General features: G+C 30.6%; 9 non-coding genes across 9 annotated transcripts; all 9 read left to right on the plus strand.

Moving 5' to 3' along the window:
- Nucleotides 1-1,349: 1,349 nt before the first annotated feature.
- Nucleotides 1,350-1,422, plus strand: TRNAR-UCG (transfer RNA arginine (anticodon UCG)). The gene has a single exon. It is a non-coding gene; the product is annotated as a tRNA-Arg (tRNA).
- Nucleotides 1,423-5,166: 3,744 nt separating this feature from the next.
- On the plus strand, nt 5,167-5,239 carry TRNAR-UCG (transfer RNA arginine (anticodon UCG)). The gene has a single exon. It is a non-coding gene; the product is annotated as a tRNA-Arg (tRNA).
- A 1,843-nt stretch (nt 5,240-7,082) lies between these two features.
- On the plus strand, nt 7,083-7,155 carry TRNAR-UCG (transfer RNA arginine (anticodon UCG)). The gene has a single exon. It is a non-coding gene; the product is annotated as a tRNA-Arg (tRNA).
- Nucleotides 7,156-8,998: 1,843 nt separating this feature from the next.
- Nucleotides 8,999-9,071, plus strand: TRNAR-UCG (transfer RNA arginine (anticodon UCG)). The gene has a single exon. It is a non-coding gene; the product is annotated as a tRNA-Arg (tRNA).
- An 886-nt stretch (nt 9,072-9,957) lies between these two features.
- Nucleotides 9,958-10,030, plus strand: TRNAR-UCG (transfer RNA arginine (anticodon UCG)). Its single transcript has one exon. It is a non-coding gene; the product is annotated as a tRNA-Arg (tRNA).
- Nucleotides 10,031-11,873: 1,843 nt separating this feature from the next.
- Nucleotides 11,874-11,946, plus strand: TRNAR-UCG (transfer RNA arginine (anticodon UCG)). Its single transcript has one exon. It is a non-coding gene; the product is annotated as a tRNA-Arg (tRNA).
- A 2,802-nt stretch (nt 11,947-14,748) lies between these two features.
- Nucleotides 14,749-14,821, plus strand: TRNAR-UCG (transfer RNA arginine (anticodon UCG)). The gene has a single exon. It is a non-coding gene; the product is annotated as a tRNA-Arg (tRNA).
- A 2,802-nt stretch (nt 14,822-17,623) lies between these two features.
- On the plus strand, nt 17,624-17,696 carry TRNAR-UCG (transfer RNA arginine (anticodon UCG)). The gene has a single exon. It is a non-coding gene; the product is annotated as a tRNA-Arg (tRNA).
- Nucleotides 17,697-20,498: 2,802 nt separating this feature from the next.
- TRNAR-UCG (transfer RNA arginine (anticodon UCG)) lies at nt 20,499-20,571 on the plus strand. The gene has a single exon. It is a non-coding gene; the product is annotated as a tRNA-Arg (tRNA).
- Nucleotides 20,572-25,980: the final 5,409 nt, after the last annotated feature.

Genomic DNA, 25,980 nt, shown 5'->3' on the forward strand with positions numbered 1-25,980 from the left:
GATACTATAATGGTTATTTGCATATCTGCATATAAAAAATACATCTCACATGTTTAGAAGGAATCAGTGAAATCAGAACAGCCATAGCTCAATGAAAAATTGCTCTAATTCCTACATCCCTAATCTTTTTATAAAACTTTATAGCATGCCTATAGAAAAGTTAAGTTATTTCTCAGCTAAGTTAAGGATTTTACAAAATCTAGGCTATGTGAAAGGTATATTTTGTAATGTTCACTCAACATAAATCACTAAAATATGTTGGATTTCATTTTGTAATTCATATGCAAGTTTTTCCAAAACATATATCTAGAAAAAACTTCTACATTTTGAATGTTATACTTGAGGTTACTATTACCACACCTTCCACAGGTTTGACAATTTCAACATAGATGACAGCGTGGCATAATGGATGAGGCGTCTGACTTCTGATCAGAAGATTGAGGGTTCGTGTCCCTTCGTGGTCAAGTCATTCTTTTTGTCACTATTTGAAATCTTCAAACTCTGCATGAATTCAATGGATGACAATGTTTTAAAGAATGTACATTTCTAAATGTAATTCCCATAGGAAAATAAATACAACGTAAACAATGATGTGCATGATGTACACATAGTTATAGGTTTTTTAGGTTTTTGGTGCATAGTAAAAGGTATCCTTTTGGAAAATGTAAGTATTTACCTGTTAACTTGTTCAGTTTGGTAATCTGTGTTGGAAAAAAATCTTTGACCAAATTGATACAATAAAGGATATTTGCATATCTGCATATAAAAATTATATCTCACATGTTTAAAATGAATCATTGAAATCCGAACATCCATAGTCCAATGAGAAATTGCTATAAAGCCTACATCCCTAATATTTTCATAAAACTTAAAAAACCTTTAGGAAAATGTCAGTGTTTACCTGTTAACTTGTTTGATTTTGGTAATCTGTGTTGCAAAACAATTCTTTGACCAAATTGATACTATAATGGTTATTTGCATATCTGCATATAAAAAATACATCTCACATGTTTAGAAGGAATCAGTGAAATCAGAACAGCCATAGCTCAATGAGAAATTGCTCTTATGCCTACATCCTTAATCTTTTTATAAAACTTTATAGCATGCCTATAGAAAAGTTAAGTTATTTCTCAGCTAAGTTAAGGATTTTACAAAATCTAGGCTATGTGAAAGGTATACTTTGTAATGTTCACTCAACATAAATCACTAAAATATGTTGGATTTCATTTTGTAATTCATATGCAAGTTTTTCCAAAACATATATCTAGAAAAAACTTCTAAATTTTGAATGTTATACTTGAGGTTACTATTACCACACCTTCCACAGGTTCAACAACTTCTATAAAGATGACTGCGTGGCCTAATGGATAAGGCGTCTGACTTCGGATCAGAAGATTGAGGGTTCGAGTACCTTCGTGGTCGAGTCTTTCATTTTGTCACAATTTGAAATCTTCAAACTCTGCATGAATTCAATGGATGACAATGTTGTAAAGAATGTACATTTCTAAATGTAATTCCCATAGGATAATAAATACAACATAAACAATGATGTGCATGATGTACACATAGTTATAGTTTTTTTAGGTTTTTGGTGCATAGTAAAAGGTATCCTTTTGGAAAAGGTAAGTATTTACCTGTTAACTTGTTCAATTTTGGTAATCTGTGTTGGAAAAAAATCTTTGACCAAATTGATACAATAAAGGATATTACAGATCTGCATATAAAAATTATATCTCACATGTTTAAAATGAATCATTGAAATCCGAACATCCATAGTCCAATGAGAAATTGCTATAAAGCCTACATCCCTAATATTTTCATAAAACTTAAAAAACCTTTAGGAAAATGTAAGTGTTTACCTGTTAACTTGTTTGACTTTGGTAATCTGTGTTGCAAAGCAGTTCTTTGACCAAATTGATACTATAATGGTTATTTGCATATCTGCATATAAAAAATACATCTCACATGTTTAGAAGGAATCAGTGAAATCAGAACACCCATAGTTCAATGAGAAATTGCTCTAATGCCTACATCCCTAATCTTTTTATAAAACTTTATAGCATGCCTATAGAAAAGTTAAGTTATTTCTCAGCTAAGTTAAGGATTTTACAAAATCTAGGCTATGTGAAAGGTATACTTTGTAATGTTCACTCAACATAAATCACTAAAATATGTTGGATTTCATTTTGTAATTCATATGCAAGTTTTTCCAAAACATACCTCTAGAAAAAGCTTCTAAATTTTGAATGTTATACTTGAGGTTACTATTACCACACCTTCCACAGGTTTGACAATTTCAACATAGATGACAGCGTGGCATAATGGATGAGGCGTCTGACTTCTGAGCAGAAGATTGAGGGTTCGTGTCCCTTTTTGTCACTATTTGAAATCTTCAAACTCTGCATGAATTCAATGGATGACAATGTTTTAAAGAATGTACATTTCTAAATGTAATTCCCATAGGAAAATAAATACAACGTAAACAATGATGTGCATGATGTACACATAGTTATAGGTTTTTTAGGTTTTTGGTGCATAGTAAAAGGTATCCTTTTGGAAAATGTAAGTATTTACCTGTTAACTTGTTCAATTTTGGTAATCTGTGTTGGAAAAAAATCTTTGACCAAATTGATACAATAAAGGATATTTGCATATCTGCATATAAAAATTATATCTCACATGTTTAAAATGAATCATTGAAATCCAAACATCCATAGTCCAATGAGAAATTGCTATAAAGCCTACATCCCTAATATTTTCATAAAACTTAAAAAACCTTTAGGAAAATGTCAGTGTTTACCTGTTAACTTGTTTGATTTTGGTAATCTGTGTTGCAAAACAATTCTTTGACCAAATTAATACTATAATGGTTATTTGCATATCTGCATATAAAAAATACATCTCACATGTTTAGAAGGAATCAGTGAAATCAGAACACCCATAGTTCAATGAGAAATTGCTCTAATGCCTACATCCCTAATCTTTTTATAAAACTTTATAGCATGCCTATAGAAAAGTTAAGTTATTTCTCAGCTAAGTTAAGGATTTTACAAAATCTAGGCTATGTGAAAGGTATACTTTGTAATGTTCACTCAACATAAATCACTAACATATGTTGGATTTCATTTTGTAATTCATATGCAAGTTTTTCCAAAACATATATCTAGAAAAAACTTCTACATTTTGAATGTTATACTTGAGGTTACTATTACCACACCTTCCACAGGTTTGACAATTTCAACATAGATGACAGCGTGGCATAATGGATGAGGCGTCTGACTTCTGATCAGAAGATTGAAGGTTCGTGTCCCTTCGTGGTCAAGTCATTCTTTTTGTCACTATTTGAAATCTTCAAACTCTGCATGAATTCAATGGATGACAATGTTTTAAAGAATGTACATTTCTAAATGTAATTCCCATAGGAAAATAAATACAACATAAACAATGATGTGCATGATGTACACATAGTTATAGGTTTTTTAGGTTTTTGGTGCATAGTAAAAGGTATCCTTTTGGAAAATGTAAGTATTTACCTGTTAACTTGTTCAATTTTGGTAATCTGTGTTGGAAAAAAATCTTTGACCAAATTGATACAATAAAGGATATTTGCATATCTGCATATAAAAATTATATCTCACATGTTTAAAATGAATCATTGAAATCCGAACATCCATAGTCCAATCAGAAATTGCTATAAAGCCTACATCCCTAATATTTTCATAAAACTTAAAAAACCTTTAGGAAAATGTCAGTGTTTACCTGTTAACTTGTTTGATTTTGGTAATCTGTGTTGCAAAACAATTCTTTGACCAAATTGATACTATAATGGTTATTTGCATATCTGCATATAAAAAATACATCTCACATGTTTAGAAGGAATCAGTGAAATCAGAACAGCCATAGCTCAATGAGAAATTGCTCTTATGCCTACATCCTTAATCTTTTTATAAAACTTTATAGCATGCCTATAGAAAAGTTAAGTTATTTCTCAGCTAAGTTAAGGATTTTACAAAATCTAGGCTATGTGAAAGGTATACTTTGTAATGTTCACTCAACATAAATCACTAAAATATGTTGGATTTCATTTTGTAATTCATATGCAAGTTTTTCCAAAACATACCTCTAGAAAAAGCTTCTAAATTTTGAATGTTATACTTGAGGTTACTATTACCACACCTTCCACAGGTTTGACAATTTCAACATAGATGACAGCGTGGCATAATGGATGAGGCGTCTGACTTCTGATCAGAAGATTGAAGGTTCGTGTCCCTTCGTGGTCAAGTCATTCTTTTTGTCACTATTTGAAATCTTCAAACTCTGCATGAATTCAATGGATGACAATGTTTTAAAGAATGTACATTTCTAAATGTAATTCCCATAGGAAAATAAATACAACGTAAACAATGATGTGCATGATGTACACATAGTTATAGGTTTTTTAGGTTTTTGGTGCATAGTAAAAGGTATCCTTTTGGAAAATGTAAGTATTTACCTGTTAACTTGTTCAATTTTGGTAATCTGTGTTGGAAAAAAATCTTTGACCAAATTGATACAATAAAGGATATTTGCATATCTGCATATAAAAATTATATCTCACATGTTTAAAATGAATCATTGAAATCCGAACATCCATAGTCCAATGAGAAATTGCTATAAAGACTACATCCCTAATATTTTCATAAAACTTAAAAAACCTTTAGGAAAATGTCAGTATTTACCTGTTAACTTGTTTGATTTTGGTAATCTGTGTTGCAAAACAATTCTTTGACCAAATTGATACTATAATGGTTATTTGCATATCTGCATATAAAAAATACATCTCACATGTTTAGAAGGAATCAGTGAAATCAGAACAGCCATAGCTCAATGAGAAATTGCTCTTATGCCTACATCCTTAATCTTTTTATAAAACTTTATAGCATGCCTATAGAAAAGTTAAGTTATTTCTCAGCTAAGTTAAGGATTCTACAAAATCTAGGCTATGTGAAAGGTATACTTTGTAATGTTCACTCAACATAAATCACTAAAATATGTTGGATTTCATTTTGTAATTCATATGCAAGTTTTTCCAAAACATATATCTAGAAAAAACTTCTAAATTTTGAATGTTATACTTGAGGTTACTATTACCACACCTTCCACAGGTTCAACAACTTCTATAAAGATGACTGCGTGGCCTAATGGATAAGGCGTCTGACTTCGGATCAGAAGATTGAGGGTTCGAGTCCCTTCGTGGTCGAGTCTTTCATTTTGTCACAATTTGAAATCTTCAAACTCTGCATGAATTCAATGGATGACAATGTTGTAAAGAATGTACATTTCTAAATGTAATTCCCATAGGAAAATAAATACAACATAAACAATGATGTGCATGATGTACACATAGTTATAGTTTTTTTAGGTTTTTGGTGCATAGTAAAAGGTATCCTTTTGGAAAAGGTAAGTATTTACCTGTTAACTTGTTCAATTTTGGTAATCTGTGTTGGAAAAAATCTTTGACCAAATTGATACAATAAAGGATATTACATATCTGCATAAAAAAATTATATCTCACATGTTTAAAATGAATCATTGAAATCCAAACATCCATAGTCCAATGAGAAATTGCTATAAAGCCTACATCCCTAATATTTTCATAAAACTTAAAAAACCTTTAGGAAAATGTAAGTGTTTACCTGTTAACTTGTTTGATTTTGGTAATCTGTGTTGCAAAGCAGTTCTTTGACCAAATTGATACTATAATGGTTATTTGCATATCTGCATATAAAAAATACATCTCACATGTTTAGAAGGAATCAGTGAAATCAGAACACCCATAGTTCAATGAGAAATTGCTCTAATGCCTACATCCCTAATCTTTTTATAAAACTTTATAGCATGCCTATAGAAAAGTTAAGTTATTTCTCAGCTAAGTTAAGGATTTTACAAAATCTAGGCTATGTGAAAGGTATACTTTGTAATGTTCACTCAACATAAATCACTAAAATATGTTGGATTTCATTTTGTAATTCATATGCAAGTTTTTCCAAAACATACCTCTAGAAAAAGCTTCTAAATTTTGAATGTTATACTTGAGGTTACTATTACCACACCTTCCACAGGTTTGACAATTTCAACATAGATGACAGCGTGGCATAATGGATGAGGCGTCTGACTTCTGATCAGAAGATTGAAGGTTCGTGTCCCTTCGTGGTCAAGTCATTCTTTTTGTCACTATTTGAAATCTTCAAACTCTGCATGAATTCAATGGATGACAATGTTTTAAAGAATGTACATTTCTAAATGTAATTCCCATAGGAAAATAAATACAACGTAAACAATGATGTGCATGATGTACACATAGTTATAGGTTTTTTAGGTTTTTGGTGCATAGTAAAAGGTATCCTTTTGGAAAATGTAAGTATTTACCTGTTAACTTGTTCAATTTTGGAAATCTGTGTTGGAAAAAAATCTTTGACCAAATTGATACAATAAAGGATATTTGCATATCTGCATATAAAAATTATATCTCACATGTTTAAAATGAATCATTGAAATCCGAACATCCATAGTCCAATGAGAAATTGCTATAAAGACTACATCCCTAATATTTTCATAAAACTTAAAAAACCTTTAGGAAAATGTCAGTATTTACCTGTTAACTTGTTTGATTTTGGTAATCTGTGTTGCAAAACAATTCTTTGACCAAATTGATACTATAATGGTTATTTGCATATCTGCATATAAAAAATACATCTCACATGTTTAGAAGGAATCAGTGAAATCAGAACAGCCATAGCTCAATGAGAAATTGCTCTTATGCCTACATCCTTAATCTTTTTATAAAACTTTATAGCATGCCTATAGAAAAGTTAAGTTATTTCTCAGCTAAGTTAAGGATTTTACAAAATCTAGGCTATGTGAAAGGTATACTTTGTAATGTTCACTCAACATAAATCACTAAAATATGTTGGATTTCATTTTGTAATTCATATGCAAGTTTTTCCAAAACATATATCTAGAAAAAACTTCTAAATTTTGAATGTTATACTTGAGGTTACTATTACCACACCTTCCACAGGTTCAACAACTTCTATAAAGATGACTGCGTGGCCTAATGGATAAGGCGTCTGACTTCGGATCAGAAGATTGAGGGTTCGAGTCCCTTCGTGGTCGAGTCTTTCATTTTGTCACAATTTGAAATCTTCAAACTCTGCATGAATTCAATGGATGACAATGTTGTAAAGAATGTACATTTCTAAATGTAATTCCCATAGGAAAATAAATACAACATAAACAATGATGTGCATGATGTACACATAGTTATAGTTTTTTTAGGTTTTTGGTGCATAGTAAAAGGTATCCTTTTGGAAAAGGTAAGTATTTACCTGTTAACTTGTTCAATTTTGGTAATCTGTGTTGGAAAAAATCTTTGAACAAATTGATACAATAAAGGATATTACATATCTGCATAAAAAAATTATATCTCACATGTTTAAAATGAATCATTGAAATCCAAACATCCATAGTCCAATGAGAAATTGCTATAAAGCCTACATCCCTAATATTTTCATAAAACTTAAAAAACCTTTAGGAAAATGTAAGTGTTTACCTGTTAACTTGTTTGATTTTGGTAATCTGTGTTGCAAAGCAGTTCTTTGACCAAATTGATACTATAATGGTTATTTGCATATCTGCATATAAAAAATACATCTCACATGTTTAGAAGGAATCAGTGAAATCAGAACACCCATAGTTCAATGAGAAATTGCTCTAATGCCTACATCCCTAATCTTTTTATAAAACTTTATAGCATGCCTATAGAAAAGTTAAGTTATTTCTCAGCTAAGTTAAGGATTTTACAAAATCTAGGCTATGTGAAAGGTATACTTTGTAATGTTCACTCAACATAAATCACTAAAATATGTTGGATTTCATTTTGTAATTCATATGCAAGTTTTTCCAAAACATACCTCTAGAAAAAGCTTCTAAATTTTGAATGTTATACTTGAGGTTACTATTACCACACCTTCCACAGGTTCGACAATTTCGACATAGATGACAGCGTGGCATAATGGATGAGGCATCTGACTTCTGATCAGAAGATTGAGGGTTCGTGTCCCTTCGTGGTCAAGTCATTCTTTTTGTCACTATTTGAAATCTTCAAACTCTGCATGAATTCAATGGATGACAATGTTGTAAAGAATGTACATTTCTAAATGTAATTCCCATAGGAAAATAAATACAACATAAACAATGATGTGCATGATGTACACATAGTTATAGGTTTTTTAGGTTTTTGGTGCATAGTAAAAGGTATCCTTTTGGAAAATGTAAGTATTTACCTGTTAACTTGTTCAATTTTGGTAATCTGTGTTGGAAAAAAATCTTTGACCAAATTGATACAATAAAGGATATTTGCATATCTGCATATAAAAATTATATCTCACATGTTTAAAATGAATCATTGAAATCCAAACATCCATAGTCCAATGAGAAATTGCTATAAAGCCTACATCACTAATATTTTCATAAAACTTAAAAAACCTTTAGGAAAATGTCAGTGTTTACCTGTTAACTTGTTTGATTTTGGTAATCTGTGTTGCAAAGCAATTCTTTGACCAAATTGATACTATAATGGTTATTTTCATATCTGCATATAAAAAATACATCTCACATGTTTAGAAGGAATCAGTGAAATCAGAACAGCCATAGCTCAATGAGAAATTGCTCTAATGCCTACATCCAAAATCTTTTTATAAAACTTTATAGCATGCCTATAGAAAAGTTAAGTTATTTCTCAGCTAAGTTAAGGATTTTACAAAATCTAGGCTATGTGAAAGGTATACTTTGTAATGTTCACTCAACATAAATCACTAAAATATGTTGGATTTCATTTTGTAATTCATATGCAAGTTTTTCCAAAACATATATCTAGAAAAAACTTCTAAATTTTGAATGTTATACTTGAGGTTACTTTTACCACACCTTCCACAGGTTCGACAACTTCTATAAAGTTGATCGTGTGGCCTAATGGATAAGGCGTCTGACTTCGGATCAGAAGATTGAGGGTTCGAGTCCCTTCGTGGTCGAGTCTTTCATTTTGTCACAATTTGAAATCTTCAAACTCTGCATGAATTCAATGGATTACAATGTTGTAAAGAATGTACATTTCTAAATGTAATTCCCATAGGAAAATAAATACAACATAAACAATGATGTGCATGATGTACACATAGTTATAGTTTTTTTAGGTTTTTGGTGCATAGTAAAAGGTATCCTTTTGGAAAAGGTAAGTATTTACCTGTTAACTTGTTCAATTTTGGTAATCTGTGTTGGAAAAAAATCTTTGACCAAATTGATACAATAAAGGATATTTGCATATCTGCATATAAAAATTATATCTCACATGTTTAAAATGAATCATTGAAATCCGAACATCCATAGTCCAATGAGAAATTGCTATAAAGCCTACATCCCTAATATTTTCATAAAACTTAAAAAACCTTTAGGAAAATGTAAGTGTTTACCTGTTAACTTGTTTGATTTTGGTAATCTGTGTTGCAAAGCAGTTCTTTGACCAAATTGATACTATAATGGTTATTTGCATATCTGCATATAATAAATACATCTCACATGTTTAGAAGGAATCAGTGAAATCAGAACACCCATAGCTCAATGAGAAATTGCTCTTATGCCTACATCCTTAATCTTTTTATAAAACTTTATAGCATGCCTATAGAAAAGTTAAGTTATTTCTCAGCTAAGTTAAGGATTCTACAAAATCTAGGCTATGTGAAAGGTATACTTTGTAATGTTCACTCAACATAAATCACTAAAATATGTTGGATTTCATTTTGTAATTCATATGCAAGTTTTTCCAAAACATATATCTAGAAAAAACTTCTAAATTTTGAATGTTATACTTGAGGTTACTATTACCACACCTTCCACAGGTTCAACAACTTCTATAAAGATGACTGCGTGGCCTAATGGATAAGGCGTCTGACTTCGGATCAGAAGATTGAGGGTTCGAGTCCCTTCGTGGTCGAGTCTTTCATTTTGTCACAATTTGAAATCTTCAAACTCTGCATGAATTCAATGGATGACAATGTTGTAAAGAATGTACATTTCTAAATGTAATTCCCATAGGAAAATAAATACAACATAAACAATGATGTGCATGATGTACACATAGTTATAGTTTTTTTAGGTTTTTGGTGCATAGTAAAAGGTATCCTTTTGGAAAAGGTAAGTATTTACCTGTTAACTTGTTCAATTTTGGTAATCTGTGTTGGAAAAAATCTTTGACCAAATTGATACAATAAAGGATATTACATATCTGCATAAAAAAATTATATCTCACATGTTTAAAATGAATCATTGAAATCCAAACATCCATAGTCCAATGAGAAATTGCTATAAAGCCTACATCCCTAATATTTTCATAAAACTTAAAAAACCTTTAGGAAAATGTAAGTGTTTACCTGTTAACTTGTTTGATTTTGGTAATCTGTGTTGCAAAGCAGTTCTTTGACCAAATTGATACTATAATGGTTATTTGCATATCTGCATATAAAAAATACATCTCACATGTTTAGAAGGAATCAGTGAAATCAGAACACCCATAGTTCAATGAGAAATTGCTCTAATGCCTACATCCCTAATCTTTTTATAAAACTTTATAGCATGCCTATAGAAAAGTTAAGTTATTTCTCAGCTAAGTTAAGGATTTTACAAAATCTAGGCTATGTGAAAGGTATACTTTGTAATGTTCACTCAACATAAATCACTAAAATATGTTGGATTTCATTTTGTAATTCATATGCAAGTTTTTCCAAAACATACCTCTAGAAAAAGCTTCTAAATTTTGAATGTTATACTTGAGGTTACTATTACCACACCTTCCACAGGTTTGACAATTTCAACATAGATGACAGCGTGGCATAATGGATGAGGCGTCTGACTTCTGATCAGAAGATTGAAGGTTCGTGTCCCTTCGTGGTCAAGTCATTCTTTTTGTCACTATTTGAAATCTTCAAACTCTGCATGAATTCAATGGATGACAATGTTTTAAAAAATGTACATTTCTAAATGTAATTCCCATAGGAAAATAAATACAACGTAAACAATGATGTGCATGATGTACACATAGTTATAGTTTTTTTAGGTTTTTGGTGCATAGTAAAAGGTATCCTTTTGGAAAATGTAAGTATTTACCTGTTAACTTGTTCAATTTTGGAAATCTGTGTTGGAAAAAAATCTTTGACCAAATTGATACAATAAAGGATATTTGCATATCTGCATATAAAAATTATATCTCACATGTTTAAAATGAATCATTGAAATCCGAACATCCATAGTCCAATGAGAAATTGCTATAAAGACTACATCCCTAATATTTTCATAAAACTTAAAAAACCTTTAGGAAAATGTCAGTATTTACCTGTTAACTTGTTTGATTTTGGTAATCTGTGTTGCAAAACAATTCTTTGACCAAATTGATACTATAATGGTTATTTGCATATCTGCATATAAAAAATACATCTCACATGTTTAGAAGGAATCAGTGAAATCAGAACAGCCATAGCTCAATGAGAAATTGCTCTTATGCCTACATCCTTAATCTTTTTATAAAACTTTATAGCATGCCTATAGAAAAGTTAAGTTATTTCTCAGCTAAGTTAAGGATTTTACAAAATCTAGGCTATGTGAAAGGTATACTTTGTAATGTTCACTCAACATAAATCACTAAAATATGTTGGATTTCATTTTGTAATTCATATGCAAGTTTTTCCAAAACATATATCTAGAAAAAACTTCTAAATTTTGAATGTTATACTTGAGGTTACTATTACCACACCTTCCACAGGTTCAACAACTTCTATAAAGATGACTGCGTGGCCTAATGGATAAGGCGTCTGACTTCGGATCAGAAGATTGAGGGTTCGAGTCCCTTCGTGGTCGAGTCTTTCATTTTGTCACAATTTGAAATCTTCAAACTCTGCATGAATTCAATGGATGACAATGTTGTAAAGAATGTACATTTCTAAATGTAATTCCCATAGGAAAATAAATACAACATAAACAATGATGTGCATGATGTACACATAGTTATAGTTTTTTTAGGTTTTTGGTGCATAGTAAAAGGTATCCTTTTGGAAAAGGTAAGTATTTACCTGTTAACTTGTTCAATTTTGGTAATCTGTGTTGGAAAAAATCTTTGAACAAATTGATACAATAAAGGATATTACATATCTGCATAAAAAAATTATATCTCACATGTTTAAAATGAATCATTGAAATCCAAACATCCATAGTCCAATGAGAAATTGCTATAAAGCCTACATCCCTAATATTTTCATAAAACTTAAAAAACCTTTAGGAAAATGTAAGTGTTTACCTGTTAACTTGTTTGATTTTGGTAATCTGTGTTGCAAAGCAGTTCTTTGACCAAATTGATACTATAATGGTTATTTGCATATCTGCATATAAAAAATACATCTCACATGTTTAGAAGGAATCAGTGAAATCAGAACACCCATAGTTCAATGAGAAATTGCTCTAATGCCTACATCCCTAATCTTTTTATAAAACTTTATAGCATGCCTATAGAAAAGTTAAGTTATTTCTCAGCTAAGTTAAGGATTTTACAAAATCTAGGCTATGTGAAAGGTATACTTTGTAATGTTCACTCAACATAAATCACTAAAATATGTTGGATTTCATTTTGTAATTCATATGCAAGTTTTTCCAAAACATACCTCTAGAAAAAGCTTCTAAATTTTGAATGTTATACTTGAGGTTACTATTACCACACCTTCCACAGGTTTGACAATTTCAACATAGATGACAGCGTGGCATAATGGATGAGGCGTCTGACTTCTGATCAGAAGATTGAGGGTTCGTGTCCCTTCATGGTCAAGTCATTCTTTTTGTCACTATTTGAAATCTTCAAACTCTGCATGAATTCAATGGATGACAATGTTGTAAAGAATGTACATTTCTAAATGTAATTCCCATAGGAAAATAAATACAACATAAACAATGATGTGCATGATGTACACATAGTTATAGGTTTTTTAGGTTTTTGGTGCATAGTAAAAGGTATCCTTTTGGAAAATGTAAGTATTTACCTGTTAACTTGTTCAATTTTGGTAATCTGTGTTGGAAAAAAATCTTTGACCAAATTGATACAATAAAGGATATTTGCATATCTGCATATAAAAATTATATCTCACATGTTTAAAATGAATCATTGAAATCCAAACATCCATAGTCCAATGAGAAATTGCTATAAAGCCTACATCACTAATATTTTCATAAAACTTAAAAAACCTTTAGGAAAATGTCAGTGTTTACCTGTTAACTTGTTTGATTTTGGTAATCTGTGTTGCAAAGCAATTCTTTGACCAAATTGATACTATAATGGTTATTTTCATATCTGCATATAAAAAATACATCTCACATGTTTAGAAGGAATCAGTGAAATCAGAACACCCATAGTTCAATGAGAAATTGCTCTAATGCCTACATCCCTAATCTTTTTATAAAACTTTATAGCATGCCTATAGAAAAGTTAAGTTATTTCTCAGCTAAGTTAAGGATTTTACAAAATCTAGGCTATGTGAAAGGTATACTTTGTAATGTTCACTCAACATAAATCACTAAAATATGTTGGATTTCATTTTGTAATTCATATGCAAGTTTTTCCAAAACATACCTCTAGAAAAAGCTTCTAAATTTTGAATGTTATACTTGAGGTTACTATTACCACACCTTCCACAGGTTTGACAATTTCAACATAGATGACAGCGTGGCATAATGGATGAGGCGTCTGACTTCTGATCAGAAGATTGAGGGTTCGAGTCCCTTCGTGGTCGAGTCTTTCATTTTGTCACAATTTGAAATCTTCAAACTCTGCATGAATTCAATGGATTACAATGTTGTAAAGAATGTACATTTCTAAATGTAATTCCCATAGGAAAATAAATACAACATAAACAATGATGTGCATGATGTACACATAGTTATAGGTTTTTTAGGTTTTTGGTGCATAGTAAAAGGTATCCTTTTGGAAAATGTAAGTATTTACCTGTTAACTTGTTCAATTTTGGAAATCTGTGTTGGAAAAAAATCTTTGACCAAATTGATACAATAAAGGATATTTGCATATCTGCATATAAAAATTATATCTCACATGTTTAAAATGAATCATTGAAATCCGAACATCCATAGTCCAATGAGAAATTGCTATAAAGACTACATCCCTAATATTTTCATAAAACTTAAAAAACCTTTAGGAAAATGTCAGTATTTACCTGTTAACTTGTTTGATTTTGGTAATCTGTGTTGCAAAACAATTCTTTGACCAAATTGATACTATAATGGTTATTTGCATATCTGCATATAAAAAATACATCTCACATGTTTAGAAGGAATCAGTGAAATCAGAACAGCCATAGCTCAATGAGAAATTGCTCTTATGCCTACATCCTTAATCTTTTTATAAAACTTTATAGCATGCCTATAGAAAAGTTAAGTTATTTCTCAGCTAAGTTAAGGATTTTACAAAATCTAGGCTATGTGAAAGGTATACTTTGTAATGTTCACTCAACATAAATCACTAAAATATGTTGGATTTCATTTTGTAATTCATATGCAAGTTTTTCCAAAACATATATCTAGAAAAAACTTCTAAATTTTGAATGTTATACTTGAGGTTACTATTACCACACCTTCCACAGGTTCAACAACTTCTATAAAGATGACTGCGTGGCCTAATGGATAAGGCGTCTGACTTCGGATCAGAAGATTGAGGGTTCGAGTCCCTTCGTGGTCGAGTCTTTCATTTTGTCACAATTTGAAATCTTCAAACTCTGCATGAATTCAATGGATGACAATGTTGTAAAGAATGTACATTTCTAAATGTAATTCCCATAGGAAAATAAATACAACATAAACAATGATGTGCATGATGTACACATAGTTATAGTTTTTTTAGGTTTTTGGTGCATAGTAAAAGGTATCCTTTTGGAAAAGGTAAGTATTTACCTGTTAACTTGTTCAATTTTGGTAATCTGTGTTGGAAAAAATCTTTGAACAAATTGATACAATAAAGGATATTACATATCTGCATAAAAAAATTATATCTCACATGTTTAAAATGAATCATTGAAATCCAAACATCCATAGTCCAATGAGAAATTGCTATAAAGCCTACATCCCTAATATTTTCATAAAACTTAAAAAACCTTTAGGAAAATGTAAGTGTTTACCTGTTAACTTGTTTGATTTTGGTAATCTGTGTTGCAAAGCAGTTCTTTGACCAAATTGATACTATAATGGTTATTTGCATATCTGCATATAAAAAATACATCTCACATGTTTAGAAGGAATCAGTGAAATCAGAACACCCATAGTTCAATGAGAAATTGCTCTAATGCCTACATCCCTAATCTTTTTATAAAACTTTATAGCATGCCTATAGAAAAGTTAAGTTATTTCTCAGCTAAGTTAAGGATTTTACAAAATCTAGGCTATGTGAAAGGTATACTTTGTAATGTTCACTCAACATAAATCACTAAAATATGTTGGATTTCATTTTGTAATTCATATGCAAGTTTTTCCAAAACATACCTTTAGAAAAAGCTTCTAAATTTTGAATGTTATACTTGAGGTTACTATTACCACACCTTCCACAGGTTTGACAATTTCAACATAGATGACAGCGTGGCATAATGGATGAGGCGTCTGACTTCTGATCAGAAGATTGAGGGTTCGTGTCCCTTCATGGTCAAGTCATTCTTTTTGTCACTATTTGAAATCTTCAAACTCTGCATGAATTCAATGGATGACAATGTTGTAAAGAATGTACATTTCTAAATGTAATTCCCATAGGAAAATAAATACAACATAAACAATGATGTGCATGATGTACACATAGTTATAGGTTTTTTAGGTTTTTGGTGCATAGTAAAAGGTATCCTTTTGGAAAATGTAAGTATTTACCTGTTAACTTGTTCAATTTTGGTAATCTGTGTTGGAAAAAAATCTTTGACCAAATTGATACAATAAAGGATATTTGCATATCTGCATATAAAAATTATATCTCACATGTTTAAAATGAATCATTGAAATCCAAACATCCATAGTCCAATGAGAAATTGCTATAAAGCCTACATCACTAATATTTTCATAAAACTTAAAAAACCTTTAGGAAAATGTCAGTGTTTACCTGTTAACTTGTTTGATTTTGGTAATCTGTGTTGCAAAGCAATTCTTTGACCAAATTGATACTATAATGGTTATTTTCATATCTGCATATAAAAAATACATCTCACATGTTTAGAAGGAATCAGTGAAATCAGAACACCCATAGTTCAATGAGAAATTGCTCTAATGCCTACATCCCTAATCTTTTTATAAAACTTTATAGCATGCCTATAGAAAAGTTAAGTTATTTCTCAGCTAAGTTAAGGATTTTACAAAATCTAGGCTATGTGAAAGGTATACTTTGTAATGTTCACTCAACATAAATCACTAAAATATGTTGGATTTCATTTTGTAATTCATATGCAAGTTTTTCCAAAACATACCTCTAGAAAAAGCTTCTAAATTTTGAATGTTATACTTGAGGTTACTATTACCACACCTTCCACAGGTTTGACAATTTCAACATAGATGACAGCGTGGCATAATGGATGAGGCGTCTGACTTCTGATCAGAAGATTGAAGGTTCGTGTCCCTTCGTGGTCAAGTCATTCTTTTTGTCACTATTTGAAATCTTCAAACTCTGCATGAATTCAATGGATGACAATGTTTTAAAGAATGTACATTTCTAAATGTAATTCCCATAGGAAAATAAATACAACGTAAACAATGATGTGCATGATGTACACATAGTTATAGGTTTTTTAGGTTTTTGGTGCATAGTAAAAGGTATCCTTTTGGAAAATGTAAGTATTTACCTGTTAACTTGTTCAATTTTGGAAATCTGTGTTGGAAAAAAATCTTTGACCAAATTGATACAATAAAGGATATTTGCATATCTGCATATAAAAATTATATCTCACATGTTTAAAATGAATCATTGAAATCCGAACATCCATAGTCCAATGAGAAATTGCTATAAAGACTACATCCCTAATATTTTCATAAAACTTAAAAAACCTTTAGGAAAATGTCAGTATTTACCTGTTAACTTGTTTGATTTTGGTAATCTGTGTTGCAAAACAATTCTTTGACCAAATTGATACTATAATGGTTATTTGCATATCTGCATATAAAAAATACATCTCACATGTTTAGAAGGAATCAGTGAAATCAGAACAGCCATAGCTCAATGAGAAATTGCTCTTATGCCTACATCCTTAATCTTTTTATAAAACTTTATAGCATGCCTATAGAAAAGTTAAGTTATTTCTCAGCTAAGTTAAGGATTTTACAAAATCTAGGCTATGTGAAAGGTATACTTTGTAATGTTCACTCAACATAAATCACTAAAATATGTTGGATTTCATTTTGTAATTCATATGCAAGTTTTTCCAAAACATATATCTAGAAAAAACTTCTAAATTTTGAATGTTATACTTGAGGTTACTATTACCACACCTTCCACAGGTTCAACAACTTCTATAAAGATGACTGCGTGGCCTAATGGATAAGGCGTCTGACTTCGGATCAGAAGATTGAGGGTTCGAGTCCCTTCGTGGTCGAGTCTTTCATTTTGTCACAATTTGAAATCTTCAAACTCTGCATGAATTCAATGGATGACAATGTTGTAAAGAATGTACATTTCTAAATGTAATTCCCATAGGAAAATAAATACAACATAAACAATGATGTGCATGATGTACACATAGTTATAGTTTTTTTAGGTTTTTGGTGCATAGTAAAAGGTATCCTTTTGGAAAAGGTAAGTATTTACCTGTTAACTTGTTCAATTTTGGTAATCTGTGTTGGAAAAAATCTTTGAACAAATTGATACAATAAAGGATATTACATATCTGCATAAAAAAATTATATCTCACATGTTTAAAATGAATCATTGAAATCCAAACATCCATAGTCCAATGAGAAATTGCTATAAAGCCTACATCCCTAATATTTTCATAAAACTTAAAAAACCTTTAGGAAAATGTAAGTGTTTACCTGTTAACTTGTTTGATTTTGGTAATCTGTGTTGCAAAGCAGTTCTTTGACCAAATTGATACTATAATGGTTATTTGCATATCTGCATATAAAAAATACATCTCACATGTTTAGAAGGAATCAGTGAAATCAGAACACCCATAGTTCAATGAGAAATTGCTCTAATGCCTACATCCCTAATCTTTTTATAAAACTTTATAGCATGCCTATAGAAAAGTTAAGTTATTTCTCAGCTAAGTTAAGGATTTTACAAAATCTAGGCTATGTGAAAGGTATACTTTGTAATGTTCACTCAACATAAATCACTAAAATATGTTGGATTTCATTTTGTAATTCATATGCAAGTTTTTCCAAAACATACCTCTAGAAAAAGCTTCTAAATTTTGAATGTTATACTTGAGGTTACTATTACCACACCTTCCACAGGTTTGACAATTTCAACATAGATGACAGCGTGGCATAATGGATGAGGCGTCTGACTTCTGATCAGAAGATTGAGGGTTCGTGTCCCTTCATGGTCAAGTCATTCTTTTTGTCACTATTTGAAATCTTCAAACTCTGCATGAATTCAATGGATGACAATGTTGTAAAGAATGTACATTTCTAAATGTAATTCCCATAGGAAAATAAATACAACATAAACAATGATGTGCATGATGTACACATAGTTATAGGTTTTTTAGGTTTTTGGTGCATAGTAAAAGGTATCCTTTTGGAAAATGTAAGTATTTACCTGTTAACTTGTTCAATTTTGGTAATCTGTGTTGGAAAAAAATCTTTGACCAAATTGATACAATAAAGGATATTTGCATATCTGCATATAAAAATTATATCTCACATGTTTAAAATGAATCATTGAAATCCAAACATCCATAGTCCAATGAGAAATTGCTATAAAGCCTACATCACTAATATTTTCATAAAACTTAAAAAACCTTTAGGAAAATGTCAGTGTTTACCTGTTAACTTGTTTGATTTTGGTAATCTGTGTTGCAAAGCAATTCTTTGACCAAATTGATACTATAATGGTTATTTTCATATCTGCATATAAAAAATACATCTCACATGTTTAGAAGGAATCAGTGAAATCAGAACACCCATAGTTCAATGAGAAATTGCTCTAATGCCTACATCCCTAATCTTTTTATAAAACTTTATAGCATGCCTATAGAAAAGTTAAGTTATTTCTCAGCTAAGTTAAGGATTTTACAAAATCTAGGCTAAGTGAAAGGTATACTTTGTAATGTTCACTCAACATAAATCACTAAAATATGTTGGATTTCATTTTGTAATTCATATGCAAGTTTTTCCAAAACATACCTCTAGAAAAAGCTTCTAAATTTTGAATGTTATACTTGAGGTTACTATTACCACACCTTCCACAGGTTTGACAATTTCAACATAGATGACAGCGTGGCATAATGGATGAGGCGTCTGACTTCTGATCAGAAGATTGAAGGTTCGTGTCCCTTCGTGGTCAAGTCATTCTTTTTGTCACTATTTGAAATCTTCAAACTCTGCATGAATTCAATGGATGACAATGTTTTAAAGAATGTACATTTCTAAATGTAATTCCCATAGGAAAATAAATACAACGTAAACAATGATGTGCATGATGTACACATAGTTATAGGTTTTTTAGGTTTTTGGTGCATAGTAAAAGGTATCCTTTTGGAAAATGTAAGTATTTACCTGTTAACTTGTTCAATTTTGGAAATCTGTGTTGGAAAAAAATCTTTGACCAAATTGATACAATAAAGGATATTTGCATATCTGCATATAAAAATTATATCTCACATGTTTAAAATGAATCATTGAAATCCGAACATCCATAGTCCAATGAGAAATTGCTATAAAGACTACATCCCTAATATTTTCATAAAACTTAAAAAACCTTTAGGAAAATGTCAGTATTTACCTGTTAACTTGTTTGATTTTGGTAATCTGTGTTGCAAAACAATTCTTTGACCAAATTGATACTATAATGGTTATTTGCATATCTGCATATAAAAAATACATCTCACATGTTTAGAAGGAATCAGTGAAATCAGAACAGCCATAGCTCAATGAGAAATTGCTCTTATGCCTACATCCTTAATCTTTTTATAAAACTTTATAGCATGCCTATAGAAAAGTTAAGTTATTTCTCAGCTAAGTTAAGGATTTTACAAAATCTAGGCTATGTGAAAGGTATACTTTGTAATGTTCACTCAACATAAATCACTAAAATATGTTGGATTTCATTTTGTAATTCATATGCAAGTTTTTCCAAAACATATATCTAGAAAAAACTTCTAAATTTTGAATGTTATACTTGAGGTTACTATTACCACACCTTCCACAGGTTCAACAACTTCTATAAAGATGACTGCGTGGCCTAATGGATAAGGCGTCTGACTTCGGATCAGAAGATTGAGGGTTCGAGTCCCTTCGTGGTCGAGTCTTTCATTTTGTCACAATTTGAAATCTTCAAACTCTGCATGAATTCAATGGATGACAATGTTGTAAAGAATGTACATTTCTAAATGTAATTCCGATAGGAAAATAAATACAACATAAACAATGATGTGCATGATGTACACATAGTTATAGTTTTTTTAGGTTTTTGGTGCATAGTAAAAGGTATCCTTTTGGAAAAGGTAAGTATTTACCTGTTAACTTGTTCAATTTTGGTAATCTGTGTTGGAAAAAAATCTTTGACCAAATTGATACAATAAAGGATATTTGCATATCTGCATATAAAAATTATATCTCACATGTTTAAAATGAATCATTGAAATCCGAACATCCATAGTCCAATGAGAAATCGCTATAAAGCCTACATCCCTAATATTTTCATAAAACTTAAAAAACCTTTAGGAAAATGTAAGTGTTTACCTGTTAACTTGTTTGATTTTGGTAATCTGTGTTGCAAAGCAGTTCTTTGACCAAATTGATACTATAATGGTTATTTGCATATCTGCATATAATAAATACATCTCACATGTTTAGAAGGAATCAGTGAAATCAGAACACCCATAGTTCAATGAGAAATTGCTCTAATGCCTACATGCCTAATCTTTTTATAAAACTTTATAGCATGCCTATAGAATAGTTAAGTTATTTCTCAGCTAAGTTAAGGATTTTACAAAATCTAGGCTATGTGAAAGGTATACTTTGTAATGTTCACTCAACATAAATCACTAAAATATGTTGGATTTCATTTTGTAATTCATATGCAAGTTTTTCCAAAACATACCTCTAGAAAAAGCTTCTAAATTTTGAATGTTATACTTGAGGTTACTATTACCACACCTTCCACAGGTTCGACAATTTCGACATAGATGACAGTGTGGCATAATGGATGAGGCGTCTGACTTCTGATCAGAAGATTAAGGGTTCGTGTCCCTTCGTGGTCAAGTCATTCTTTTTGTCACTATTTGAAATCTTCAAAGTCTGCATGAATTCAATGGATGACAATGTTGTAAAGAATGTACATTTCTAAATGTAATTCCCATAGGAAAATAAATACAACATAAACAATGATGTGCATGATGTACACATAGTTATAGTTTTTTTAGGTTTTTGGTGCATAGTAAAAGGTATCCTTTTGGAAAAGGTAAGTATTTACCTGTTAATTTGTTCAATTTTGGTAATCTGTGTTGGAAAAAAATCTTTGACCAAATTGATACAATAAAGGATATTGCATATCTGCATATAAAAATTATATCTCACATGTTTAAAATGAATCATTGAAATGCGTACATCCATAGTCCAATGAGAAATTGCTATAAAGCCTACATCCCTAATATTTTCATAAAACTTAAAAAACCTTTAGGAAAATGTCAGTGTTTACCTGTTAACTTGTTTGATTTTGGTAATCTGTGTTGCAAAGCAGTTCTTTGACCAAATTGATACTATAATGGTTATTTGCATATCTGCATATAAAAAATACATCTCACATGTTTAGAAGGAATCAGTGAAATCAGAACACCCATAGTTCAATGAGAAATTGCTCTAATGCCTACATCCCTAATCTTTTTATAAAACTTTATAGCATGCCTATAGAAAAGTTAAGTTATTTCTCAGCTAAGTTAAGGATTTTACAAAATCTAGGCTATGTGAAAGGTATACTTTGTAATGTTCACTCAACATAAATCACTAAAATATGTTGGATTTCATTTTGTAATAAATATGCAAGTTTTTCCAAAACATACCTCAATAAAAAGCTTCTAAATTTTGAATGTTATACTTGAGGTTACTATTACCACACCTTCCACAGGTTCGACAATTTCAACATAGATGACAGCGTGGCATAATGGATGAGGCGTCTGACTTCTGATCAGAAGATTGAGGGTTCGTGTCCCTTCATGGTCAAGTCATTCTTTTTGTCACTATTTGAAATCTTCAAACTCTGCATGAATTCAATGGATGACAATGTTGTAAAGAATGTACATTTCTAAATGTAATTCCCATAGGAAAATATATACAACATAAACAATGATGTGCATGATGTACACATAGTTATAGGTTTTTTAGGTTTTTGGTGCATATTAAAAGGTATCCTTTTGGAAAATGTAAGTATTTACCTGTTAACTTGTTCAATTTTGGTAATCTGTGTTGGAAAAAAATCTTTGACCAAATTGATACAATAAAGGATATTTGCATATCTGCATATAAAAATTATATCTCACATGTTTAAAATGAATCATTGAAATCCAAACATCCATAGTCCAATGAGAAATTGCTATAAAGCCTACATCCCTAATATTTTCATAAAACTTAAAAAACCTTTAGGAAAATGTCAGTGTTTACCTGTTAACTTGTTTGATTTTGGTAATCTGTGTTGCAAAGCAATTCTTTGACCAAATTGATACTATAATGGTTATTTTCATATCTGCATATAAAAAATACATCTCACATGTTTAGAAGGAATCAGTGAAATCAGAACAGCCATAGCTCAATGAGAAATTGCTCTAATGCCTACATCCCTAATCTTTTTATAAAACTTTATAGCATGCCTATAGAAAAGTTAAGTTATTTCTCAGCTAAGTTAAGGATTTTACAAAATCTAGGCTATGTGAAAGGTATACTTTGTAATGTTCACTTAACATAAATCACTAAAATATGTTGGATTTCATTTTGTAATTCATAAGCAAGTTTTTCCAAAACATATATCTAGAAAAAACTTCTAAATTTTGAATGTTATACTTGAGGTTACTTTTACCACACCTTCCACAGGTTCAACAACTTCTATAAAGATGATCGTGTGGCCTAATGGATAAGGCGTCTGACTTCGGATCAGAAGATTGAGGGTTCCAGTCCCTTCGTGGTCGAGTCTTTCATTTTGTCACAATTTGAAATCTTCAAACTCTGCATGAATTCAATGGATTACAATGTTGTAAAGAATGTACATTTCTAAATGTAATTCCCATAGGAAAATAAATACAACATAAAAAATGATGTGCATGATGTACACATAGTTATAGTTTTTTTAGGTTTTTGGTGCATAGTAAAAGGTATCCTTTTGCAAAAGGTAAGTATTTACCTGTTAACTTGTTCAATTTTGGTAATCTGTGTTGGAAAAAAATCTTTGACCAAATTGATACAATAAAGGATATTTGCATATCTGCATATAAAAATTATATCTCACATGTTTAAAATGAATCATTGAAATCCGAACATCCATAGTCCAATGAGAAATTGCTATAAAGCCTACATCCCTAATATTTTCATAAAACTTAAAAAACCTTTAGGAAAATGTAAGTGTTTACCTGTTAACTTGTTTGATTTTGGTAATCTGTGTTGCAAAGCAGTTCTTTGACCAAATTGATACTATAATGGTTATTTGCATATCTGCATATAAAAAATACATCTCACATGTTTAGAAGGAATCAGTGAAATCAGAACACCCATAGTTCAATGAGAAATTGCTCTAATGCCTACATGCCTAATCTTTTTATAAAACTTTATAGCATGCCTATAGAATAGTTAAGTTATTTCTCAGCTAAGTTAAGGATTTTACAAAATCTAGGCTATGTGAAAGGTATACTTTGTAATGTTCACTCAACATAAATCACTAAAATATGTTGGATTTCATTTTGTAATTCATATGCAAGTTTTTCCAAAACATACCTCTAGAAAAAACTTCTAAATTTTGAATGTTATACTTGAGGTTACTATTACCACACCTTCCACAGGTTCGACAATTTCGACATAGATGACAGTGTGGCATAATGGATGAGGCGTCTGACTTCTGATCAGAAGATTAAGGGTTCGTGTCCCTTCGTGGTCAAGTCATTCTTTTTGTCACTATTTGAAATCTTCAAAGTCTGCATGAATTCAATGGATGACAATGTTGTAAAGAATGTACATTTCTAAATGTAATTCCCATAGGAAAATAAATACAACATAAACAATGATGTGCATGATGTATACATAGTTATAGGTTTTTTAGGTTTTTGGTGCATAGTAAAAGGTATCCTTTTGGAAAATGTAAGTATTTACCTCTTAACTTGTTCAATTTTGGTAATCTGTGTTGGAAAAAAATCTTTGACCAAATTGATACAATAAAGGATATTTGCATATCTGCATATAAAAATTATATCTCACATGTTTAAAATGAATCATTGAAATCCAAACATCCATAGTCCAATGAGAAATTGCTATAAAGCCTACATCCCTAATATTTTCATAAAACTTAAAAAACCTTTAGGAAAATGTCAGTGTTTACCTGTTAACTTGTTTGATTTTGGTAATCTGTGTTGCAAAGCAATTCTTTGACCAAATTGATACTATAATGGGTATTTGCATATCTGCATATAAAAAATACATCTCACATGTTTAGAAGGAATCAGTGAAATCAGAACAGCCATAGCTCAATGAGAAATTGCTCTAATGCCTACATCCCTAATCTTTTTATAAAACTTTATAGCATGCCTATAGAAAAGTTAAGTTATTTCTCAGCTAAGTTAAGGATTTTACAAAATCTAGGCTATGTGAAAGGTATACTTTGTAATGTTCACTCAACATAAATCACTAAAATATGCTGGATTTCATTTTGTAATTCATATGCAAGTGTTTCCAAAACATATATCTAGAAAAAACTTCTAAATTTTGAATGTTATACTTGAGGTTACTATTACCACACCTTCCACAGGTTCGACAATTTCGACATAGATGACAGTGTGGCATAATGGATGAGGTGTCTGACTTCGGATCAGAAGATTGAGGGTTCGTGTCCCTTCGTGGTCGAGTCTTTCATTTTGTCACAATTTGAAATCTTCAAACTCTGCATGAATTCAATGGATGACAATGTTGTAAAGAATGTACATTTCTAAATGTAATTCCCATAGGAAAATAAATACAACATAAACAATGATGTGCATGATGTACACATAGTTATAGTTTTTTTAGGTTTTTGGTGCATAGTAAAAGGTATCCTTTTGGAAAAGGTAAGTATTTACCTGTTAATTTGTTCAATTTTGGTAATCTGTGTTGGAAAAAAATCTTTGACCAAATTGATACAATAAAGGATATTGCATATCTGCATATAAAAATTATATCTCACATGTTTAAAATGAATCATTGAAATGCGTACATCCATAGTCCAATGAGAAATTGCTATAAAGCCTACATCCCTAATATTTTCATAAAACTTAAAAAACCTTTAGGAAAATGTCAGTGTTTACCTGTTAACTTGTTTGATTTTGGTAATCTGTGTTGCAAAGCAGTTCTTTGACCAAATTGATACTATAATGGTTATTTGCATATCTGCATATAAAAAATACATCTCACATGTTTAGAAGGAATCAGTGAAATCAGAACAGCCATAGCTCAATGAGAAATTGCTCTAATGCCTAAATCACT

Source organism: Taudactylus pleione, unplaced genomic scaffold (assembly GCF_031769625.1).
Source record: "Taudactylus pleione unplaced genomic scaffold, aTauple2 ptg000612l, whole genome shotgun sequence".
Taxonomy (NCBI): domain Eukaryota; kingdom Metazoa; phylum Chordata; class Amphibia; order Anura; family Myobatrachidae; genus Taudactylus; species Taudactylus pleione.